We start from the raw sequence: 24,218 nt of genomic DNA, 5'->3' as shown, positions 1-24,218 counted from the left end.
GGAAACTGCCTGAATCTAGGTTTGAGTCCTGGATCTGCGAATTAGAGGTTAAGTGATGCTGGCAAGACGCCATCTACGGGGTCCTAACCGAGGAAGGGGACCTGATACCTGCCATATCTATATCATTACAAAAATCAAGGGTGATTCTATTTACTGAATGACTGAATATAAGTTATAAAATCTTATACAGCTGTGAGGGCCTCCTATCTATTCATTTAAGCAATTATCTTCAAAATAGTTAAGACCACATGATTCTGCAGCTGATGTTCCACAATCATGTGCCAGAAAAACACATTAAAACAAGTGAATATCAGAATACCCATAATTATTTTTAAGTATATAAGGGCTCATTTTCCTTACTTATCAGTGACCAGTTTAGTAGTAAAGCATAATTGTGTAAGTGTAGCTGGATTTCTTCATAGGTCTCCCCCATCCTCTGACTTCCACATTTTTTTCTTCCATTGTTGACTCATACAACCTCCAGGAGTAAATTGTCTAATGTTCCCTCTCTGCTTCTGTGGCTTCATCAATCGCTTCTCTCCTGCACCTGCCCGAGTAATTTGTCTGTTCTTCATTTCCTTTTCTGATTTGATCCACATCAGAGTAAAGGTAGTGATACTCTACACAGAGGATAATGATTATTGGTCTTCCAATTTAGCACCAAAACACCAACAATAGTGGATGGACTTAGAGAAAATTTAGGTGTCAGAAAATCTAACAGTCACACTAAAAACTGCAGCAAGGTGTGTTTGGTGGAGACTTGTCTTCAGCTTTTGAATTCTGTCTGCTTTCACAGACTTTGAAACTAAAATCATATCATGACTTGACTGCTTTGGGCTCTACATAGTCTTCTGAAAAGAAGAAATTAATAATGTACTAATAAATATTTTAAAGTTATAGGGACTTTATGTTAAAATACAATGGCAAAAATCTATGCAGGCAACTACAATGCTGTTATTCTCATCTACTTCAATTTTATCAAATTCGCCTCAGAATTTGACAGTTAAAAGGCAATTAGTTTGAAATATAGAGATAATTACCTGTGGAATTTCCTTTCCTTCCTTCACTTTATCTAGTTAATTTCTTATTATTTCTTAAGTATTTCTGCTAGTACCACATGCCCCGTTTGTCCAGTCTTTTGTAGCCCTGATAGTATCTCCAGTATTTAAAAATTAAACATTGTGGGATCTTAAAAAATAAAAGACCAGACTTGATTTAAAACTGTATGAGGTAATTGGACAATACCCAAGACTCTAACTAACATTCATTGAACACTATTTAAGTTTCCTGTGGCTTCTGTAACAAATTGCAACAAATTGGGGGGCTCGAAACAACAGAAATGTATTCTTTGACAGTTCTGGACACCAGAAGTGAGAAATAAGTTTTCCTAGGCTAAATAAATTCATGTTTGCCACGCATACATGTCTTTCTATTCTTCTAGTTAAGTAGCCTTTTCTTCCCACATTTTCTCAGGTGTATTATTGTCCCATTTCTTAAGCTTTGTCATACTTCCTCCAATGTTTACTGTTCTTTCCTGCTCTGTCTTTCCATCTGCAAAATATATATTTGAAGGTGCACATCAAAGGTAAATTCTTCCATCAAGCATTTTTTTTATTCTGTAATAGGAAATCATCTTTTCCTCCTATGATTTTCCAATTCATTTTTTAACTCATATAACACAAATTACCATACACATGTGTAACTACTAACACAGATTATAGGTTCTTTTAGATCAGTGACTTTGTCTTTGTCCATCTTGGGATCTTCTATATCCCCCAATACAATGTCTTACAGATAGTTGGTGGTTAACACACATGGGTAGGAATAATTTTAACCAAAGCAATTTATTGAGTAGTCATGACAACTGGATGAAAGAGTTGTATCACAGAGTTATATCTTGTTTCCAATGATGAAAACTGAATGGAAGTGCCAATGAGGTATTACTAGCAGAGATAAAAAAAAAAAAAACCCGTCCAAAGAAAAAAGCAAATTAACTAACATTCATTGAGCGCTATATTAGTTTCCTGTGGCTTCTGTAACAAATTACAACAAACTTGGAGGCTTGAAACAACAAAAATGTATTCTCTCACAGTTCCGAACACCAGAAGTCTGAAATAAGTTTTATTAGGCTGAAACCAAAGTATCAGCAGGGCTGCATTCCTGCCATATCTTCTGCAGGAGAAGCTACTTTTTGGTTCTTCCAGCTTCTGTTGGTTGCTGACAGTCCTTACCTGGTGGCTCCATCACTTCATTCTCTGCCTACTTTGTTCACATTGCCTTCTCTTCGTCAAATCTCCCTCTGCCTTTTTCTTATAAGGGTGATTGCATTTAGGTCTCACTCAGGATAATCTTCCCATATCCAGATCCTCAACTTAACCAAATCTACAATGATGTTTTTTCCATGAAAGGTTAACATTTACGGTTCCCAGGGATTAGAGCCGTATGTGCTTAGGGGCCATTATTCATTCTGCTACAAGCACCAACTAGACAAGTTCCTACGTATGGTTTTACTGAATCTGTGTAGCTACTCTGTGAAGTAGTTATTGCTCTGATTGTACAAGTGAGAACACTGAAGTCCAAGAGGTTGAGTGACTTCCTCAAAGGCACATGTAGTGAAGTTTTCAAGTGGTGAAGATTTTATTCAAACTAGGACCATCTGGCTCCAACTTGATTGTGTTTTTGCATTTTATCCTGGAAGTTTCACAGATACTACATATAGATTCTTTTTTTTCCATTTCAGGATATTATGGGGGTACAAACATTTTGTTTACATGTTATGACTTTGCCTCACCCAAGCCAGGATTGGAGGCGTGCCCTTCCCCATACAATGCTCACCACATCCATTAGTTGTGAGTTTACCCAACCCCATCCCCCAACCCCCAGTGAATATTACTACCGTGTGAGCACCTTAGTTTTGATCAGTTAGTGCCAATCTGATGGCGAGTACATGTGGTGCTTATTCTTCCATTCTTGTGATACCTCACTTTGGAGGATGGGCTCAAGCTCTATCCAGGAAAATATAAGAGGTGCTAGATCACCATTGTTTTTTGTAATTGAGTAGTATTCCATTGTATACATATAGCATATTTTATTAATCCATTCATGGATTGACAGGCACTTGGTTTGTTTCCACATCCTTGCAATAGTGAATTGTGCTGCTGTGTAAACATTCGAGTGCAGATGTCTTTATTATAGAATGTCTTTTGTTCCTTTGGGTAGATGCCTAACAGTGCTATTGCTGGATCAAATGGTATTTCTATTTTTAGCTCTTTGAGGTATCTCAAATTCTTTTCCACAGAGATTGTACCAATTTGCAGTCCCACCAGCAGTGTCAGAGTGTTCCTATCTTTCCACATCCTCACCAGCATTTGTTGTTTTGGGATTTTTTGATAAAGGCCATTCTCACTGGAGTTAGGTGATATCTCATTGTGATTTTGATTTGCATTTCCCTAATGATTAGAGATATTGATCATTTTTTTATATGTTTGCTGGCCATTAAACATAGATTCTTAATAAATGTTTGTTGTAAAATAAAACCATTTAGATTTTAAAGTTAGCTGCTTTATCATTCTGTTACTATTTTTTAAAGTTCATTGATTTTTAAAGCATTTTTATATATCAGATGTCTCTTCAGAAAATATTTTCTAATATGAACACAGTGTTCTCTCAAAACAGATTGAAGGCAGTTTTGTCAATGTATTAATATCACCAGCTCAGTTGTAAAACAAAATTGTTTAAGTGTAGCTGGATTTCTTTGTAGTTCTCCCTCTATCCTCTGACTTCCACATTTTATTTAATTATAACACAACACATAAAAATGTGAAGATTTTATATAGAAAATTTAAAAAGTAAAAAGTTATTGAAAATTTGAGAGGTTGCAAATACAAACCAAAGTCATTAGTCTACAAATGTTGAAAACATACCTCCCTGATACAATCCAAGATGATTGGAAATCAGCTGTATTGTCCCTATGAAATTATGAAGTTACTGCCCATAAGGATAAAACTCATTCAAATGACATTACGCATTCTCCCTGATTTCCCCTAAGTAAGCCCTAGACACTTTGAAGTTGCATTACTGGGCTCTGATAATTGATTATATACTTTCTAGTGGATATTTTAAAAGCCCCATTTGTTAAAGTGTTTTAAAAAAAAATCAGAAAGCACCACTCAGTCATTTCTACTCCACTAGTTTATGCTGCCTAATGTTAAAATACTGGTTTTCTTGGCTCATACAGGCATGAATAGTTTTCTCTTGATGATATAACAAATTGCCACCAAATTAGCAGCTTCCAATAACAGCTCCTTATTATCTCAGCCCTCTAAGTCAGAAGTCAAGGCATAGCATGGCTCAGCTAGCTCTCTGTCCCTGATTTCACAAGGACAAAATTGTTGGGAGGACTGCATTCTTTTCTGGAGACTCGGGAGTGAATCTGCTCCCAAGCTTATTCAGGTTGTTGGCAGAATTCAGTTTGTTGTATCTGTAAGACTGAGGTTCCCATTTCTCTGCTGGCTGTTGGATGAGGGTCATTTTTGGCTTCTAGAGGCTAGGCTGCCCTCTAGCTCATGGACCCCTTCCTCCATCTTCAAAGACAGCAAGGATGGGTAGAGTCCTCCCCACGTTTCAAATGTCTCCAACCTCCCTTTTTACCTGCCTCATTTCTCTTCTGTTCTTCTTCCACTGCATCTTTTTGACTAACTGTCCTACCTCCTTCTTCCAAGTTTAAAGTCCATGTGATTACATCAAGTTCACTAGAATAATCCAGGTTTCACTCTTTATTTTTTATTCAGTTGACTGGTTATCTTAATTTCATCTGCCAAGTCCCTTCACAGAAGTACCTATACTACTAGTGTTGTATTGAATAACCAGGGGACAAAAATATTGGATGAAAGTCTATAGAATTCTGGCTGAAACACAGTGTAAAGTCTCAACAAGTGAGTACTTTTATTCTTAGTTCTCTATCTGTAGCCTTCAAAGATCAGGTTATTCACCAAGATAAACTTGTGATATAATACCAGAAACATGGAACTAGCTGGATATTTTCCTGAATATAATATGATGGACAGAACTTGTCAAGGTTCAGACACATCTGTGAAGCCACATTTTTACCTTACGTGTTAGTAATAGATGGTGAGCAAAGTTAGACACAATTTAAAAAAAAAAAAATAAAATTCACTTATTCTCAAAACCTTATACATCTAGTGTGCCATGGATAATAGGCATAGAAGGATCTATGTTCAAATAGAAGAATAAGCACATACCAAAATTTTTAAGATGTAGGGGCCAAGAAGGAAGTTCCCCTTGGCCCTCTGAAGGTTCACTGAGAAATCAATTCACAAAAGGCAAATTTATTTTAATTTTTTTATTTATTTGTCAGGTACATGTGCAGATTTGTTGCATGGATATATTGTATAGTGGCAAACACTGGGCTTTTTGTATAACCCTCACCTGATTAGTGTACTTAGTACCCATTAGGTAATTTCTCATCCCACAACCCTCTCCCACTCTTCTACTCTCCTTCCCTTCTGAGTCTCCAATATCTATCATTTCGTTCTCCATGTCCTTGTGTAATAATTATTTAGCTCTTGCTTACAAGTGAGAACACGTGGCATTTGACTGTTTCCGAGTTATTTCACTTAAGATAATGGCATCCAGTTCCATTATGTTGCTGTAAAAGACATGATTTCATTTTTTTTATGGCTGAGCAGTATCCCATAGTCTAAATATACCACATTTTCTTTATTCAGTCCTCCGCTGATGGATACTTAAATAGCTCAATTCCATATATTTTGTATTGTGAATAGTGCTGCAATAAACACAGGAGTGCAGGTATCTTTTTGATATAATGATTTCCTTTCCTTTGCGTAGACACCCAGCAGTGGAATTGCTAGATCAAATGGTAGTTCTGTTTTTAGTTCTTTGAGAAATCTCTGTACTGTTTTCCATAGAGCTTACACTAAGTTAAATTCCCACCAACAATGTATAAGTGTTCACTTTTCTATGCATTCTCACCAACATCTATCGATTTTTAACTTTTTAATAAGGGCCATTCTGACTGGAGTAAGATGATATCTCATTCTGGTTTTAACTTGCATTTCACTGATGATTAGTGATCTTGAGCATTTTTTAATATTTTTGTTTGCCATTTGCATGTTTTCTTTTACAAATTTGTATTCATGTCTTTTGGCCACTTTTTAATGCAGTTGTTTTTTTCTAGTTCAGCAAAGCAATAAATGTGATTCACCACAAAGACAGAATTAAAAAGAAAAACCATATGATCTTCTCAATAGATGTGGAAAAAGTATTTGATAAAATTCAGTATCCCTTCATGATTAAAAAAAAAAAAACAACAAACTTGACATAGAAGGAACATACCTCAAAATAATAGAAGCCATATATGAAAATCCCATAGCCAACATCATATTGAACAGGGAAAAGTTAAAAGCATTCTCCCTAAGAACTGGATCAAGGCAAGGATGCCCACTTTCACCACTTCTGTTGAACAAAGTATTGGAAGTCCTAGCCAGAGCAATCAGGCAAGAAAAAGAAATAAAAGCCATCCAAATAAGAAAAGAGGAAGTTAGAAAATTTCTGTTTGCTGATGATATAATCTTATACCTAGAAAACCCTAAAGATTCCTCAAAAGACTCCCAGATTTTTAATAAATGAATTCAATAAAGTATAAGGATACAAAATCAATATACAGAAAAGAATAGCATCTCTATACTCCAATAATAACCAAGCTGAAAACAAAATCAAGAACTTAATTCCATTTATAATAGCTACAAAAATAATAAAATACCTAGGAATATATTTAACTAATTTAACCTAGGAGGTGAAAGATTTCTACAAGGAAAACTACAAAATACTGATAAATAAAATCATAGATGACATAAATAAATTGGAAAACATCCCATGCTCATGAATTGACAGAATCAATACTTTTAAAATGACCATAGTACATAAAGCAATCTATAGATTCAATGCAATTTCTATCAAAATACCAATGTCTTTTTTCACAGATTTAGAGAAAACAATCCTAAAGTTCACACAAAACCAAAAATGAAGCTAAATAGCCAAAGCAATCTTAAGCAAAAAGAACAAAGTTGAGGGCATCACATTGCCTGACTTCAAATTATACGATAAGTCTACACTAACAAAACAGCATGATACTGATATAAAAATAGATACATATTTTAATGGAAAAGAATAGAGAACACAGAAATAGAGTCATATGCCTACAACGACCTGATCTTTGACAAAGTAGACAAAAACATATGCTGGAGAAAGGAAATCCTGTTCAATAAATGGTGCCAGGAACATTGAGTATCCATATGCATAAAAATTAACCTAGATCCCTATCTCTCATTATATACAAAAATTAACTCAAGTTGGATTAAAGACTCAAATGTAAGACCTGAAACCGTAAAAATTCTAAAAGAAAGCCTAGGAAAATTCTGTTGGACATTGGCCTAGGCATAGAATTTATGACTAAGACCCAAAGAGCAAATGCAACAAAAACAAAAATAAACAAATGTGACTTAATTAAGCAAAAGGGAGATTAATTGGAGAAAAAATATTCAAATTTAAGTAGTGTATATACAGAGGAGCCTTTAGAATGATGCCCCAAGGATACAGGGAAAATTGTCCACTGTTATGCTTAGCTTCAACAAAGTGTGGACAGATATGTAGAAATATTATTGGACAAAAGGGGTATGATCTAATGTTAGTAGACTGAGTTGTGAAACCAGGCAAGGCCTGTCTGTCTAGATTCTTATTTGCCTCTCTGAGCATGCATTTCTTCCTTCTGATATGGGGCAGGACCCTCACTGGAATGGAAGTCTTACAACCTACAGTCAAACAACGTAGGTCAGATAATTTCTTTATGGCCAGTTTTTACACAGAAAAGCAGAGGTAAAGTTGGAGTAATATTTTTTTGGTTTTACAGCTGGCTTTGGGGAAAAGGGATTTTGGTTTTTAAGGTCTGGCTTAGAGATGAGGGATTCTAGTTTCTACGGCTAGCCATGGGGGAGAAGGTGGGTCCAGAGACAGGATAACAGAAGAAGGTCGGAGAAAAATAGAGAAGTAACTTCTGAGGCTGCTTCTGAGGCCTTCATTTTGGGGTATTGTTTTCTACACCCCAACAAAAACAACTATTGACAAGAAAAAAGTGCTTACTGACAAAGAGTGTTAAAATACTTTTCTGTAAGCTGCATAACGACTCATCATAGATGATCTCAGCATTATCAAGTGTCTTGTCTTGGAGTCAGATCCTTCTATTACTTTCAATTGCTCCTTTTGGAGTTATTCTAGCTGATGATAAGGGAATTTGCTCCACAAGCCAATTAGACATTGAAAGTTAACTCATGCATGTGATAATTTAGTGCTTTCACTTACTGACATAGAAAAACATCATTACCTCTCAAAAAACCTGATATGATTAACACCATAGCCTAGTTTCCCTATGTGAATGTTCTCATAAATGGAATAAGATTGCAAGTGATATGGTAGCAAGACTTTTTAGAAGCTGGTGAATTTCCTCCCCACTCACTCTTCCTTTCAGGCAGTTGAATGCTCTGACAATGGGAAGGCCCTGAAATATGACTGAGCCACAATACATAAGGAGCCCAGGTTACTGAATTCCCACATGGAGGAGGCCTCTTGTCAATAAGGAATATCTGTCTTGGATAGTTAGGTGAGCTACAAATGCACTTCTATTGTGTTTAGGCTTTGATACCTTTTGAGTCCATTCTTTTTAGTAGCTTGTGTTACCTGTATTAATGCATCCTGCATTCATCCTACTTTAGTGTAAACTTCATGCTGCAAGTTTTCCAGTCCCTTAGATTACACAAATTTTATCACTCAATATTTTGTTCAAGGTTATTGTTTGTGTTGTAAAAGTCAAGAGTATATTTTGGAACTCAGAGTCACTATTTTGAAATAAACAGTACGATTTTTTTGTGTATTCTTTCCACTGGAGCAAAATATTTTAACCTCTTTTTTTTCAGTTTGAACAATCAAAGGGCTGCAGAGCAAAGAGGAAAATTAAAAGTAGTAAAAAAATACATGGACAAAAATGCTGAAATATTATTCTCTTGTACAAGGTTAACGCAATAGAACAGAATGCTCCCGGCATAAAATTAAATTTGATACAAGAAAGAGGCAAACACAGGATTTCTTTCAGGTATAAGAGTCTGCATTTACATATTTATTATAATAACACAGTTTAAACATGCTCACACGTACAATATTGTCCTTTTGGAAAAGAAAGGAATATTTTTGGTGTCTCAGTAAATAAGATCAGTGGCTAGTACCTGAGGTTCATGGTTCTGTGCTGATTTTATGACTAGTACAGCCAGGTAATTATTTCTTATAAATTTCTCATTTGAACAGATGGTTCAGAATAAGATGCAGGAAGTAATAGGAGATAATTTGAAGCTGATCCACATATGGCAGCATATTAAAAGTAAATGGTAAAAATGACCTGACACTTGGAAAAAAGTTACAGGGTCAAAAGTTACAGGGATTGATGATTATTAGTAATAATGATATTCGTATTCATATTACTACAGATTATAACATCTTTTACATCTATAATTTACATTTTAAATATTTCATTATATAATAATCCCTCAACATCCATGAATGTCATTATTATTATACGTTGTAAATACACGAGAAAACAAGCTTGATTGATTTCCAGCAAATGAACAAACATCATTTGGTTACTATGCTGAAGTATTGTGTGTCTGAGGCCTTCTATCATGTTGAAAAAGTCCTGATTAGAAATCTCTGATTTATTATAATAACCATCAACAAACAAGGATGATTAATAAGCTACTATGTCCCAAGAATTTTAGTATTCTTTTCATTGTGTCTATTACCACTAGTATTTTTATTAATTCTTATATCAGTGTCCCCGGGCTCACATTAAAAAAGTAATACTACTTATGGTATACTTTCTTGAAGATAGAGTCAACTCTCCTGACAAATAACAAATTCTTATTTTTTTAAAAAAATCAACCATTTGGACTCACAGGATGACATTTTAGGACAAAAATAAATAATCAATATTGCAGGCTTTTTCATATTAAAAAATGTTATTATTAGGAACAATGTCCAGAGTAAATCCTTTTCCTGAATTAAAAATCTTCTAAAGTCAGTTAACATCTGGCTACTACATGGCATAAAGAGGAAGAATTTTAAGACAAACAAATCTTTTATGAAGAAGACAGAGCAAACATTAAGCTATAACCATAGCGACAGCTTAATTTAAATTCGATCTTTAATATATTATTTGAGATTTATGGTGGAAAGCTCAGATTCAATAATTAATTAGAATGTTCATTAGGAAAATATGCTCTTAAGAAATTGATTAGGGAGCAAGATAGCCAAATAGAAACCTCCAGCAATTATGCTTCTGCACAAGCACCAAATTCAACAAATATCCATGCAAATAAGCACCTTCAGAGAAAACAAAAATCACGTGAGTGATCATACTACGTGGTTTTAATATCATATCAAGGGAAGAGGCACTGAAAAGGGCAGAGAAGACAATCTGGCATTAGCTATACCATCCCTCCCCCATTACCTGGCAGTGCCATGTCTCCACTCTCTCTGAGTGGAGAGAGAATCTGTTTGCCCAGGGGATGAAGAGTGAAGTAATTATGGAACTTTGCACTGAAACTCAGGGCTTCCTTGGCACAAGGGAACACAACACAGGGCAGAATTCTGCCAATGACCACAGAGGGAGCATTTAGACCAGACCAACCAGAGGGAAATCCTCTGCCCCTAAACCTGAATTCCAGGTAGATCTAATACCAGCTGACAAAAAGCAGCCTGAGAACTGGACTAAATTTGTAAGGCAGTCAGGTCACAAAGGCTATAGTCCTTGGGCAATTCTTGTGGCTGTGCTGCTTGGAGCCGGTTGACTTGGGGTGCACATGACTCAGTGAGATACCAGTGGTGGTGGCCAAGCCAGTGTCTGTGTCACTCCTCCCCCAACTACTGGCGGTGAAGCTCAGGGTGAGTCTTATTCCATTTGCAAAAAGGAAAGTGAAGAGTTCAGAAGACTTTATTTTACAACTTGGCTACCAGCTTAGCTACAGTAAAATAAAGTACCAAGCAGATTCCTGAAGCCCTTGGGTCCAGGTCTTAATTCCTAGATGGCATTTCTGGACCTATCCTGGGTAAGAAGGAGACATGTTGCCCTGATGGGAAGGACACAGTCTTGGCAGGATCCACTACCTGCTGACTAAAAAGCCCTTGGGCATTGAATGAACATCAGAGGAAGCCAGGCAACAGTTACCATGGGCTTTGGGTGAGACTGGGCTGGCTTCATTTGTGACCTGGTGCTGGTGGCCATGAGGGGGTGCCCACATCACTCCTCCCCCAACTCCAGCAGCCCTGCAGAAAAGAGAATGAGAGACGTTGCCTGGTAATCCAGGGAATTCTCTCATATCTTACCCAAGTGCACCAAGGTGGTACCACCAGAAGTCTGTAAAAGCATTACTGGGCTTGGTGTAACCCCAGTGCTGATATGGCTGCAGTGACTGGAGACTTAGACCACAATACACAATTTCCTTTGAGTATCTGGAAAGCCTTCTCGAGAAGGATGGGTTCAAATAAGCCCAGATTGTGAATATTAAAATAGATACCTAACTCTTCAATGCTCAGATACTGACAAACACCTATCGCATCAAGAACATCCAGGAAGACAGGACATCACCAAATGAATTAAATAAGGTACCAGTGGCAAGTCCCAGAGTGATGGAGATAGGTGACCTTTCAGACAATGAATTCAAAATATCTGTCTTGATGAAACTCAGTGAACTTGAAGACAATATAGAGAAGGAATTTAGAAACCCATCCAAGAAATTTAACAGAGATTGAAATAATAAATAAATCAAGCAGAAATTTTAGAGCTTAAGAATTCAATTGACAAACTGAGAAATTCATCAAAGTCTTTCAATAGCAGAATTGACTAAGCAGAAGAAAGGATTAGTGAGCTTAAAGACAGGCGATTTGAAAATATACAGTCAGGAAAAAAACAAGAATAAATAAGAATTAAGCCCAACTAAAAGATCTAAAAAATAGTCTCAAAAGAGCAAATCTAAGAGCCATTGGCCTTAAAGAAGAGGAAGGGAGGGAGGGGTGGGAGAGAGAGAGATAGAAAGAGAGAGAGAGAAAGAGATTGGAGTAGAAAGTTTATTGAAAGAAATAATAACAGAGAACTTCCCAAAGCTAGAGAAAGATATCAATATTCAGGTATAATAAGGCCATAGAATACCAAGCAGATTTAACCCAAACAAGACTAACTTCAAGTCATTTAATGATCAAGCTCCCAAAGGTCATGGATAAAGAAAAGATCCTAAGACAAGCAAGAAAAAAAAATAACATATATAGGAGCTTTGATATGTTTGGCAGCAGATTTCTCAGTGGAAACCTTACATGTCAGGGGAGAGTATGACATATTCACAGTACTGAAGGAAAAAACTTTAACCCTAGAATATTATATCCTGCAAAAATATCCTTCAAATATGAAGGAGAAATAAAGACTTTCCCAGACAAACAAAAGCTGAGGGATTTCATCAACACCAGACCTGTCCTATAAGAAATGCTAAAAGGAGTTCCTCAATCTGAAATAAAAGGATGTCAATGAGCAATTAGAAATCATCTGAAGGTATACAACTCATTGGTTACAGTAAGTACACAAATACTGAATACTCTATTGCTATAATTGCACTGTACAAACCAATTATACCTTGAGAAGGAAGACTATCAAAAATAACTACAATAACTTTTCAAGAGATACATAGCATAAATAATATGGATGGAAACAACAAAATGTTAAAAAGTGGGGAGGGGAATGGAAGTTAAAGGGTAGAATTTCTATTAGGTTTCCCTTTGTTTATTTGTTTATTAGTTTGTCAGTTGAGTTGTTATATGTTTAAAACAATTGTTTCTAAAATGCTTTTTGGAAACCTCATGGTAACCTCAAATCAAAAACCTGCAATAGATACACAAAAAATAAAAAGCTAGAAATTAAAACATGCTACCAGAGAAAATCACTTTCAAAAAAAAAGACAGGGAGGAAGAAAGAAAAAAAGATGACCACAAAACATCCAAAAATCAAATAACAACCTGGCATTAGTAAGCCCTTAACTATCAATAATAACATACATAGAGTGGTTGAACAGATAAGAAAAAAAAAAGAGCCAACTGTATGTTGTGTGCAAGAAACCTACTTCACCTATGGAGACATATAGACTGAAAATAAAGGGATGGAAAAGATATTCCCTGCAAATGGAGACCAAAAAGAACAGGAGTAGCTATACTTCTATCAGATAAAATAGCTATCAGGACAAAAAGTATAAAAAGAGACAAAGAAGGACATTATATAAAGATGGGTCAATTCAGTAAGAGGATATAACAATTCTAAATATATATTCACCCAACACTGGAACACACAAATATATAAAACAGATTATTATCAGAACTAAAGAGACAGACCCCTATACAATAATAGTTGGAGACCTGAACACTCCACTCTCAGCACTGAACACATCATCCAGACAGGAAATCAATAAAGAAATATTAGACTTAATCTGCATTATAAAACAAATGGACCTAATATATAATTACAGTATGTTGCATCCAACAAATGTAGAATATACATTCTTCTCCTCAGCTCATGGATCATTCTCAAGGACAGATCATATTTTAGGCCACAAAACCAGTCTCAAAAAATTCAAAAAAATTGAAATCATATCAAGTATTTTCTCTGACCACAGTGAAATAAAACTAGAAATCAATGATAAGAGGAACATTGAAAAATATACAAACATATGGAAATGTGTTTGGGCTCCCAAATGGGCTCCTAAATGACCAGTGAGTCAATGAAGAGATTAAGAAGGTAATAAAAAATTTTCTCAAACAAATGAAAATAAAAACACAACATATCAAAACCTATGGGATACAGTAAAAGCAATAATAAAAAGAAAATTTATAGCAATAAGTGCCTACATCAAAAAAGTAGATAAACTTCAAATAAACAACCTAACTATGCATTTCAAAGAACTAGAAAAACAAAAGCAAAACAAACTCAAAATTAGTAAAAGAAAAGAAATAATAAAGATAAGAGCAGAAATGATAAAGATAAGAGCAGAAAATTGCAACCATTAAAACAATACAAATGATTAAAGTAACAAAAAGTTGAGTGTTTGAAAATATAAACAAAATTGACATACCTTTAGCCAGACTAAGAAAAAGAGAGAAGACCCAAATAAATAAAATCAGAGATGAGAAAAGAGACATTACAACTGATATTGCAGAAATCCAAAGGGTCATCAGAGACTACTATGAGCCAGTATATGCCAATAAATTGAAAAACCTAAGAGAAATGGATAATTCCTAGACACATACAACCTACCAACATTGAACCAGGAAGAAATCAAAGCCTGAATAAACTAATAATAAGTAATGAGATAGAAGTGGCAATAAAAAGTCTCCCATCGAAGAAAAGCCCAGGACCCGATGGCTTCATTGCTGAATTCTACCAAGCATTTAAAAAAGAACTAATACCAATCCTACTTAAATTATTCCAAAAAATCAAGGACAGAATACTCCCAAATTCATTCTATGAGGCCTATATCACCCTGATACCAAAACCAGAAAAAGACACAACAACAAAAAAAAGAAAACTATAAGCCAGCAACTCTGAGGAACATAGATTTAAAAAGTCTTCAACAAAATATTAGCAAACTGAATTCAATAACATATTAAAAAGATTATTCATTATGATCAAGTGGGATTCATCTCAGGGATGCAGGAATGGTTCAACATATGCAAATCAATCAATGTGATATATCACATCAAGAGAACAAAAGACAAAAACTGTATGATCATTTCAATTCATGCTGAAAAGGCATTCAATACTTCATGATAAAAACTCACAAAAGACTGGGTATAAAAATAACTTACTTCAGCATGATTGAAACCGCATATGACAGACCCACAATGAGTATCTTACTGAATGGGGAAAAACTGAAAGCTTTTCCTCTAAGAGCTGCAACAAGACAGGGGTGCCCACTTTTACCACTGTTATTCAACATAGTACTGGATAGTCTAGCTAGAGCAATAAGACAAGATAAAGAAATAAAGAGCATCCAAATAGAAAAGGAAGAATCAAATTATCCTTGTTTGCAGCTGATATGATTTTATATCTAGAGAAAACTAAAAATTCCACAAAAAGACTATTAGAACCAATAAATAGTTCAGTAAAGTTGCAGCATACAAAATCATCATACAAAAATCAGTAGCATTTCTATATGCCAATAGTAAACAATCTGAACAAGAAACAAAGGAAGTAACCCTATTTAGAATAGCTACAAATAAAATAAAATATCTGGGAATAAACTTAACCAAAAAAGTGAAAGAGCTCTATAATGAAAACTATAAAACATTGATAAAAGAAGTTGAAAACACAAAAAGTGGAAAGATGGTTCATGCTCATATATTGGAAGAATAAATATTGTTAAATTCCCATACTACCCAAAGCAATCTACAGATTCAATGCAATCCCCATCAAAATATCAATAACATTCTTCACATAGAAAAAAATAATCCTAAAATTTATATGGAACCCCAAAAGACCCACAATAGCCAAAGCCATCCTAAGCAAAAAGGAGAAAACAAGAGGAATCCCATTACCCGACTTCAAATTATACTACAGATCTGCAGTAACAAAAACAGCATGGTACTGGCATAAAAACAGACACATAGACCAATGGAACAGAATCGAGAACCTAGAAATAAATACCCACACCTATAGTGAACTTATCTTCAATAAAGTTGCCAAGAACATACAGCTAGGAAAGGATAGTCACTTCAAGAAAAGGTGTTGGGAAAATTGGATATCCATATGCAGAAGAATGAAACTTATCTCTTGCCATATACAAAAATCAAATCAAAGTGGATTAAATACTTAAATCTAAGACCTAAAACTATGAAAGTACTAAAAGAAAACTTTGGGAAAATGTTCCAGCACATTGATCTGGGCAAGGACTTCTTGAGTAATACCTGCAAAACACAGTCAACCAAAGCAAAATTGGACAAATGGGATCACATCAAGCTAAAAAGCTTCTATGCAGCAAAAGAAACAGTCAACAAAGTGAAGAGACAACCTACAGAATTGGAGAAAATATTTGCAAACTCCCCATCTGACAAGAGATCAATTACTAGAATGTATAAGGAGCTCCAACAACTCAAAAGGAAAAAATCAAACAATCCAATTAAAAATGGGCAAAGGATCTGAGTAGACATTTCTCTAAAGAAGACACACAAATGGCCAAGAGGTGTATGATAAAATCCTCAACACCATTAGTCATTAGAGAAATTCAAATCAAAGCTACAGTATCATCTCATCCCAGCTAAAATAGCTTTTATCGAATTATAGGCAACATCAAATGCTGGCAAGGGTGTGGAGAAAGGGGAACCCTCGTATACTATTGGTGGGAATGTAAATTAGTGCAACCACTATGCAGAACAGTATGGAAGTTTCTGAAAAACTAAAAATCGAACTACCATATGACCCAGCACTCCCACTGCTAATGGGTATATATCCAAAAGAGGGGAATTCAGTATATTGAAAAGATATCTGCACTCTCATGTTTATTGCAGCACTATTCACTATAGCCAAGATTTGGAATCAAACTAAGTGTCTTTCAGTGGATGAATGGATAAAGAAATTGTGGTACATATACACAATGTAATATAATATAGCAACAAAAAAGAATAAAATACTGCCATTTGCGACAACATGGGTGGAACTGGAAAACATTATGCTAAGTGAAATAAACCAAGCACAGAAGGAAAAATCTCACATATTCTCATTCATATGTGGGAGTTAAATATTAAAATCAATTGATCTTATGGAGACAGAGAGTAGAATGGTGGTTACCCGTGGTGGAGAAGAGTAGTTGGGAGGGAGGGATAAAGTTGAGATAGTTAATGGGTGCAAACATATAGTTAGATAGTTAGATAGAATGAACAATATTTGATAGCACAACAAAGTGACTATAATCAACAAGTTATAGTATCCTTTAAAATAACTAAAAGACAGGAACTGTAATGTTCCTATCACAAAGAAATGATAAATGCTTGAGGTGATAAATACTCCAATTACTCTGATTTGATTAATTCACTTTGTATGCCTGTTTCAAAACATGACATGTACCCTATAAAGATACACAACTAGTACGTACCCATAATAATTAAAAATAAAAAGTAAATAAATTTAAATTTTTTAAATTAAAAAAGAATTTGAATTAAATCGCTCTGTTTTTAATAGTATTTATGCTAGTCATTCAACAACAATTTATTGTTTTACCAGAGACAAAAGACTATCTGTTGCAAGTACAGGAGGTGTGTTGGAGAAACAAGATATATTAAGTCTCTGTTCTCATGATGCTTACTTTCTAATAAGGAAAGAAAGGAAAGGAAGCAAAGAAGGAGGGACAAGGAGGAGGGAGTAAGAATTAACAAATATTAGCTGGGTGCAATGGCTCATGCCTGTAGTCCCACTTACTTAGGAGGCTGAGCCAGGAGGATTACTTGAACCCAAAAGTTCTAGGCTGCAGTGAGCTATGATCGCAGCACTGCACTCTAGCCTGGGCAACAAAGCAAGACCCCGCCTCAGAAAAAAGAAAGAAAAAAGTTAACATGAGGGTGGGTGAATAGGCTGAGAAAAACGAGTCTTCTGGCAAGAATGGTAGAAGCAGCATCTGGTTCTTCAGTGACAATGGGGTCACTGAAGAGCTCAGGGTAAAACTGAGCTTCTAGTTACCATCTTTTCATTGAATCTAAGATCTTATCAACTAAAGATGCACCATTATTTCATGTACCTGTAAAATAATTTTTTAACATTGCCAATAATGCTATGACACACACACACAAAGAATTAACAAATAGCTGTCAAATATTAACTGACTGAGTTCACTGATTAGCAAAAAGAAAAAAAAGTATACAAATTAATACAAATGAAGGTATTCCCAATATATTGGTCATGATTCAATCAAGGAAACAGAACCACTATGAGTTTGGTAACAAGAATTTATTATAGGAGTTAGACATTATACAATGTAGGAGGAATTGAAAAAATAAAAGTCCATGAAAGGGAGCTGGAAGATTATTCATCAGCCATTATAAGTCATTAAGCAGTTCTCCTGAAGCACTGACACAGGTCAACATCCAGCTGCTGGAGTGGGCTGCAATGGATGTTGGTGTAGAAGCATGTGGAAGGCTGTTGCCTCTTCATACTTACTGCCCTTGTGTGTTCTCAGCCAAATGTGCAGGGGAGGACCCAGGAGGCCGTAGTTCAGGAGGGTCAATGATCAGGAAGAAGACCACAATGTAGAGACGGGAAGAAGAGTGAGGATAAACTGGAAACCACAAGCACCTCTGTATTTGTTTTTCCCTGCCTCCAACTTTGATGATCTTTAGGGAATGAGGGTTTCTGCTTCACTGGTCTAAATCTCATGCAAATTTCTCTTGTGTCCAATTCCAAGCTGGAGCCGTACGGGGAAGATGATTCTGGGAAATGTTGGAGTGTACACAATTTCACTGTTATTTATGCTATGTTGTACTTTTATATTTCCTATTTATAATAGCTTATTTTAAAATAAAGTCATAAGCATTTTTTAAAAAATAATTACTTTTGGAAATTATGTTAAAAATCAGCAGGCACAGAGCTATAAAGTTACAAAATCCTTTTTGAATCTCCTCTTGGTGATTTTGCATGTTACTCTGCTTATTCACCTAGTGCTTTGCACCTGGCAAACATCATTTCAAATTCTTATAAAATCCCCACAGAGTAGCGGCAATTTTCCAGAGCATTATTCTCCTGCTTTTCTAAAAAAGAGTAAGTGAAACAAGGAGAGATGTATTGGCTTATGCAACAGCCATATCAGTGTGAGCCCCCACATGCCATGTGACAGCTCTGTCACCGGTCTATGCAGTGAGGACAATATTCTCTGAGGCAGGAAGCAGAACAGATATCAAGGGAAGGGATCAGTTGATCTGCAACTGTAATGTTTATTCTCTCCCTAAACTCATGGAATAGATCCATGCAATTCAGATCACTTTTGTGAAGGATGTTAAGAACTGGCAACCACATCCCAAAACCCTGGCAATCTTCACAGCATAAAAATAATTCATGGCACACATTAAGCTGAAAGAGTGGGCTTGTGCATGATTTTATAAGCGTGATTTTGGTTGTCTAAGCATGAATTCAGTGTATTTCAGCAATTCTCTGGGGCTTAGCTATGCCATTGGTATTATTTTATTCTTTAATAATTAATAGCCAAAGCCAACCAATTTGATTTTTTGACATGACTTATCTCTTGTATTTAGACAATACTTACAAAAAAAAATGCACACAAAATAATTTGAACTGGAGAGGTATCTGATATTGAAGCAAAGCTTTAAAACTCATTTGTAGTTAAAATACATTGATGTTATTATATTTTCAAACCTAATATCAGAATCTTATAAGATAATATTCGTATCAGTGGAGCACTTTAAATTGGCAATTGCTATAAATTTGAAATGAAGAAATATAGTGTTTGCTTGAAAGGAATTGCTACCTTAAGGTCAGGCTAAAAGCATTTTTTTCTTTTACATTTATTAAGTGGATTTAGAGTGCATCATTAAAATGAAAGTAACCTCAATATATAATCTTTAGAGATGGATGGGAAAATGGTTTAAGAGGATCTAAATTGCATATTAAAGAAACCAAGTTTATTAAATTGTGGGACTTCAAGTAAAAAGGTATTACAGCAAACCTGCTAGTTAGGTTCTTACTGGTATATTCTTTGGTGAACAGTTGGAAATCACTACTCATTGTGCCAGTATTAAAAAGTGTCTGGCCAGGCGCGGTGGCTCACGCCTGTAATCCTAGCTCTCTGGGAGGCCGAGGCGGGTGGATTGTTTGAGCTCGGGAGTTCGAACCAGCCTGAGCAAGAGCGAGACCCTGTCTCTACTAAAAATAGGAAGAAATTAATTGGACAACTAAAAATACATAGAAAAAATTAGCCGGGCATGGTGGCGCATGCCTGTAGTCCCAGCTACTCAGGAGACTGAGGCAGAAGGATCGCTTGAGCCCAGGAGTTTGAGGTTGCTGTGAGCTAGGATGATGCCACGGCACTCTAGCCCGGGCAACACAGTGAGACTCTGTCTCAAAAAAAAAAAAAAAAAGTGTCTGTACAGGATGTAGGCAGCGGACCTCCCTGAAGTACAAATAACCTACACAATAACTGTCTTTGACATAAAATACTTACTAAAAAAATTCATATTTTGAAAAGTTCAATATGAAAGTGATTACACCAGAGAGGACAAATGTCAATAAGTAAGTTTAGTCTGCTATTTTTATAGGACTTATTCTGCCTTACAATTATAGTTCCATATTCCATAGTGGCAATGACAATAAAGAGGACTTCATTAATATTGTAGTACACTAAGCTGGATTATTGGTTAGACAATATTTTTAAAAAACTGTGTCAGATTTACTTTTCTCATTTATAAATATGAACTACTTCTTACTTAATTCTAAGTGTTATGAAGATTAAGTGAGATAATTCCTGAGAAAATATCTAGCATCTATTGATACCTAGTTCATATACACAAGATGTTTATTTTCTTCCCTTATTTCTTGAGATTTATTTATTATGGCATGATTTACCAAGTTAATTTACTTGCTTCAAAAAAGTCACTCAAATAAAAAAAGGGTCAGTAGAAACCCCAAAAACAAATGTCAGATTGCTCTTTTTTCTTTTTCTTTTTTTTTTTTTTTTGAGACAGGGTATTGCTCTGTCGCTCCAGCTAAAGGGCAGTGGCATCATAGCTCACAGCAATCTCAAACTTCTGGGCTCAAGCAATCCTCCTGCCTCAGCCTCCCAAGTAGCTGGGACTACAGGAATGCCACTACGATGCTCCGCTAATTTTTTCTTTCTTTCTTTTTTTTTTTTTTTTTTTGTAGAGATGAGGGTCTCACTCTTGCTTAGGCTGGTCTCGAACTCCTGACCTCAAGCCATCCTCCCGCCTCTGCTGAGCCACTGTACCTGTGCCAAATTGCCATTTATGCAACCCAGCTTTGCTTCTAATATGCCAAAAATTTTTCCTTCCAGGAACAGAAAAAACTTACTTCTACAGGGTAAAAGAAATAGCATTACTCTCTAATACCTGTATTTCCCACTAACTTCCACCATACTCCAACACCTAAAATTATGTGATCAACAGGGACCTGTAATCCATCCATCTTAATAACCTAAACATCTATACCCCTATAATATGCTGAAATAAAAAAAAAAAGAAATTATAGGTCTTATATTCTTCCTTGCCACATCCTTCCTCCAAAACAATGAACAAAGAGCCAACTACTGCTTGCATGGAAGTATAGGTAAAGAGAAAAATAGAGGAAAAGTTATGCCTTAATATCGATATCAATATCACAACATTTACTATTGGAGTTTTCACTGTATCTTCTAACTTATCCATATTCTTCTTATGTTCCCATAGCATCAAATGGTTTGTTGCCTCCTGAACACATTTGCTTACTTGTATTTGGTAATCATTGAACAGTTATAATTGTGCTCTGTCTGCTTTGAATGACTCCTCATATGTAAACAGAAGTGTGTGTACAGGAGTGAAGGAAAAGCTTCCCCTCTGCCCTCAGAAGGTTTCCTGAAGAATCAACTCCCAAAAGGCGATTTATTTGAGAAAAGGCATATAAATTTATTTGATCACAGTTTTACATGACATGGGAGCCTTCAGAATAAAGACCGAATCCCCAAGGGAGTGCAGAAGCTGATACACCACCTTGAGGTTACAGAAAGATGGGGGTACTGAGCATGGTCCAAAACAGGTTATGGTGGTAAATCAGGTTTTACTGGCAAGAGAAGTTACAGGAGGGAGAGAAGAGGAGACTTGGTTAGCAAAGGTGATCTTGTTACATGAAACCTCACAGGTAGTATCCCTCAGAAAGAATAGATGATAAAAATGTTTCTTTCTGATATTTAAAGTTGTTACACTTTTGGTTAATCTTTCCTAGATCCAGACAAGGGAAGGCCTGGTTGCATTAGTGGAGATTCTCTATAGATGTGAATTTCCCCCACAAAAGATGCTTTGCAGGGCCATTTCTGTTTGCTGGCCCTCTGACCGCTTTCCCAAAATATGTACAATAAATATATATTGGGGTAAAATATTTTGATTTTCTTCATGTGCAATATGACAAAAGAGAAGGAGAGAAGGATGCCACTGCAAACACCTTTATGTTGAGGTGCATATGAGAGATGGCTCCTCCCAGAGGGTGGCATCTGACCATGGGCCATCTAAGAAGCCATGTGCCTCTGCATTAAATGATAGTAAAGGTTAATAATTTCTTTTCCAGACAAAAACAAATACATGCACACTATATATATATGTGTGTGTGTATATATACGTATATGTGTGTGTATTATATACCTATGAATGCTTAGAAGTAGAAATATTTTAACCCTCACATGGGTCTGTTTATCATTTGGTGGGCCCAATAGGATGTTGTCCTTTTAAGACTTTTACTTAACTTATTAACCTCTAACATTTCATGTCTTTAAGCTATCATTTTGGTGTCTGGGTACCAATTTTTTAGTTGTGTTACAATTTATTACTTCCCAATTTACCTTACAGTATTTGATGAGATTTGTAAAACAGATTAGTCACCTGATAGTAATTGTGAACCACATTAGTGTTTTCAATAGAGCTTCCATAAACCATTTCTTCCCATAGCTTACCTCTGGAGATGGGTAAACACACACACTTTTATGAAGACGATGATTACCTTCAATATTATAGGGTGACATTTGCTGACATTGCTCTTGAATTCTGGGGATGGATCTTCCTATGCATTTGTTAGAGCTCCTCTACACAAACCCCACGTTAAACTCCCTGAAAAAAGAGTCTTTACTAGTAAGGATTTAGATTTTCATTATTCAAAAATGTTTTATTAACTTCTGTCTACAATATGCAGATTTATACAGCTTTTGTTTCCATGGTTATGAACTACAGAGAGGCCCTGAATACAACCTATAGATTCTATTAGGTTCATTGGTCAGATCCATCTAACTTTGTTCACAATATCTACTTTATAATAAATCTTGCCCAGGTTATGAATGATGTAATTTTGCTGAACTTTATGATCACCTCTTGGTTCTTATCTTGACCTGCCAGCAGTTATCAGGCTTGTTTTTCCTAAGAATAAGAAGGCCATTATCTCTCTCAAAAGTAGCTTTACCAGTAATCAAACACAGACAAGTTAACCCTTACCTGTTAAGCATTCAAGAAAGATCCCTTGCAAAAAAGGACAGATTTTTTGATCAAGGTTCTATCATACAGCCTTAGCTCTTGCTACTTTCCACTTCTTACCTCTTTCCCAACCATGCCAATGCAGGGGTGAGAGGAAACTTGCACTTTCCCCTGAAAGTTTGCTGAAAGATGAACTCACAACTAAGGCAGATTAATAAGAGAAGGGCTTATTTACCATGTGCATGGGGAGAATCACAGAGTGATTCCTCAATATCCCAATGAAGTACAGATATTTTTATACACACCATTTAGAGAGGAGGGGGGAAGATGAGGAGTATAGGAAATTCTGTTTAGGGGCAATGAACAGTTGCTAAGGAGGATGAATGGATGAGGGAAACAGATAGACTTGTAAATTAACCTGAGAGACATGTTTTAAGTGATTTGGGCCAGGTCTGGTTGCATTCTCCAAAATATTGAGGTAACAGGGAGAGAAAGTCAATTGCTGCCTTTGATCTTTTGATGGGTCAGTGCAGTTTATGCAGACGGAGGGAAACCCCCCTCCAATGCTTTGTTGATCTCAAGGGGCCTGCAATTCAAAATACTCTTTATACCAAGGAGTCATATTTTTGGGGTGAAATTTCCTGAGCTCTTTCAATGGATTTTCACAAGTCCCCAACATTTTGCAAATGCTACTCCTCTCTAGGATATCTGTCCCACATCTGTCATTTTAAACGCGGAGGACAGTTATCTGGAAAACCATCTCTACACTCACAATTATCCTCTTTCTTTTGGGTCTCAGTCCTCTCCTCCATGTCCCAAGCACTTCCTATATGATAGCAATTTTTAAACTGTTTTATTATCTATTTTATTTACTAGCTTTT

This window comes from Propithecus coquereli, unplaced genomic scaffold (assembly GCF_000956105.1).
Source record: "Propithecus coquereli isolate 6110/MARCELLA unplaced genomic scaffold, Pcoq_1.0 Scaffold24, whole genome shotgun sequence".
In the NCBI taxonomy this organism is placed as follows: Eukaryota; Metazoa; Chordata; class Mammalia; order Primates; family Indriidae; genus Propithecus; species Propithecus coquereli.
Note: the sequence above shows the minus strand (reverse complement) of the source record.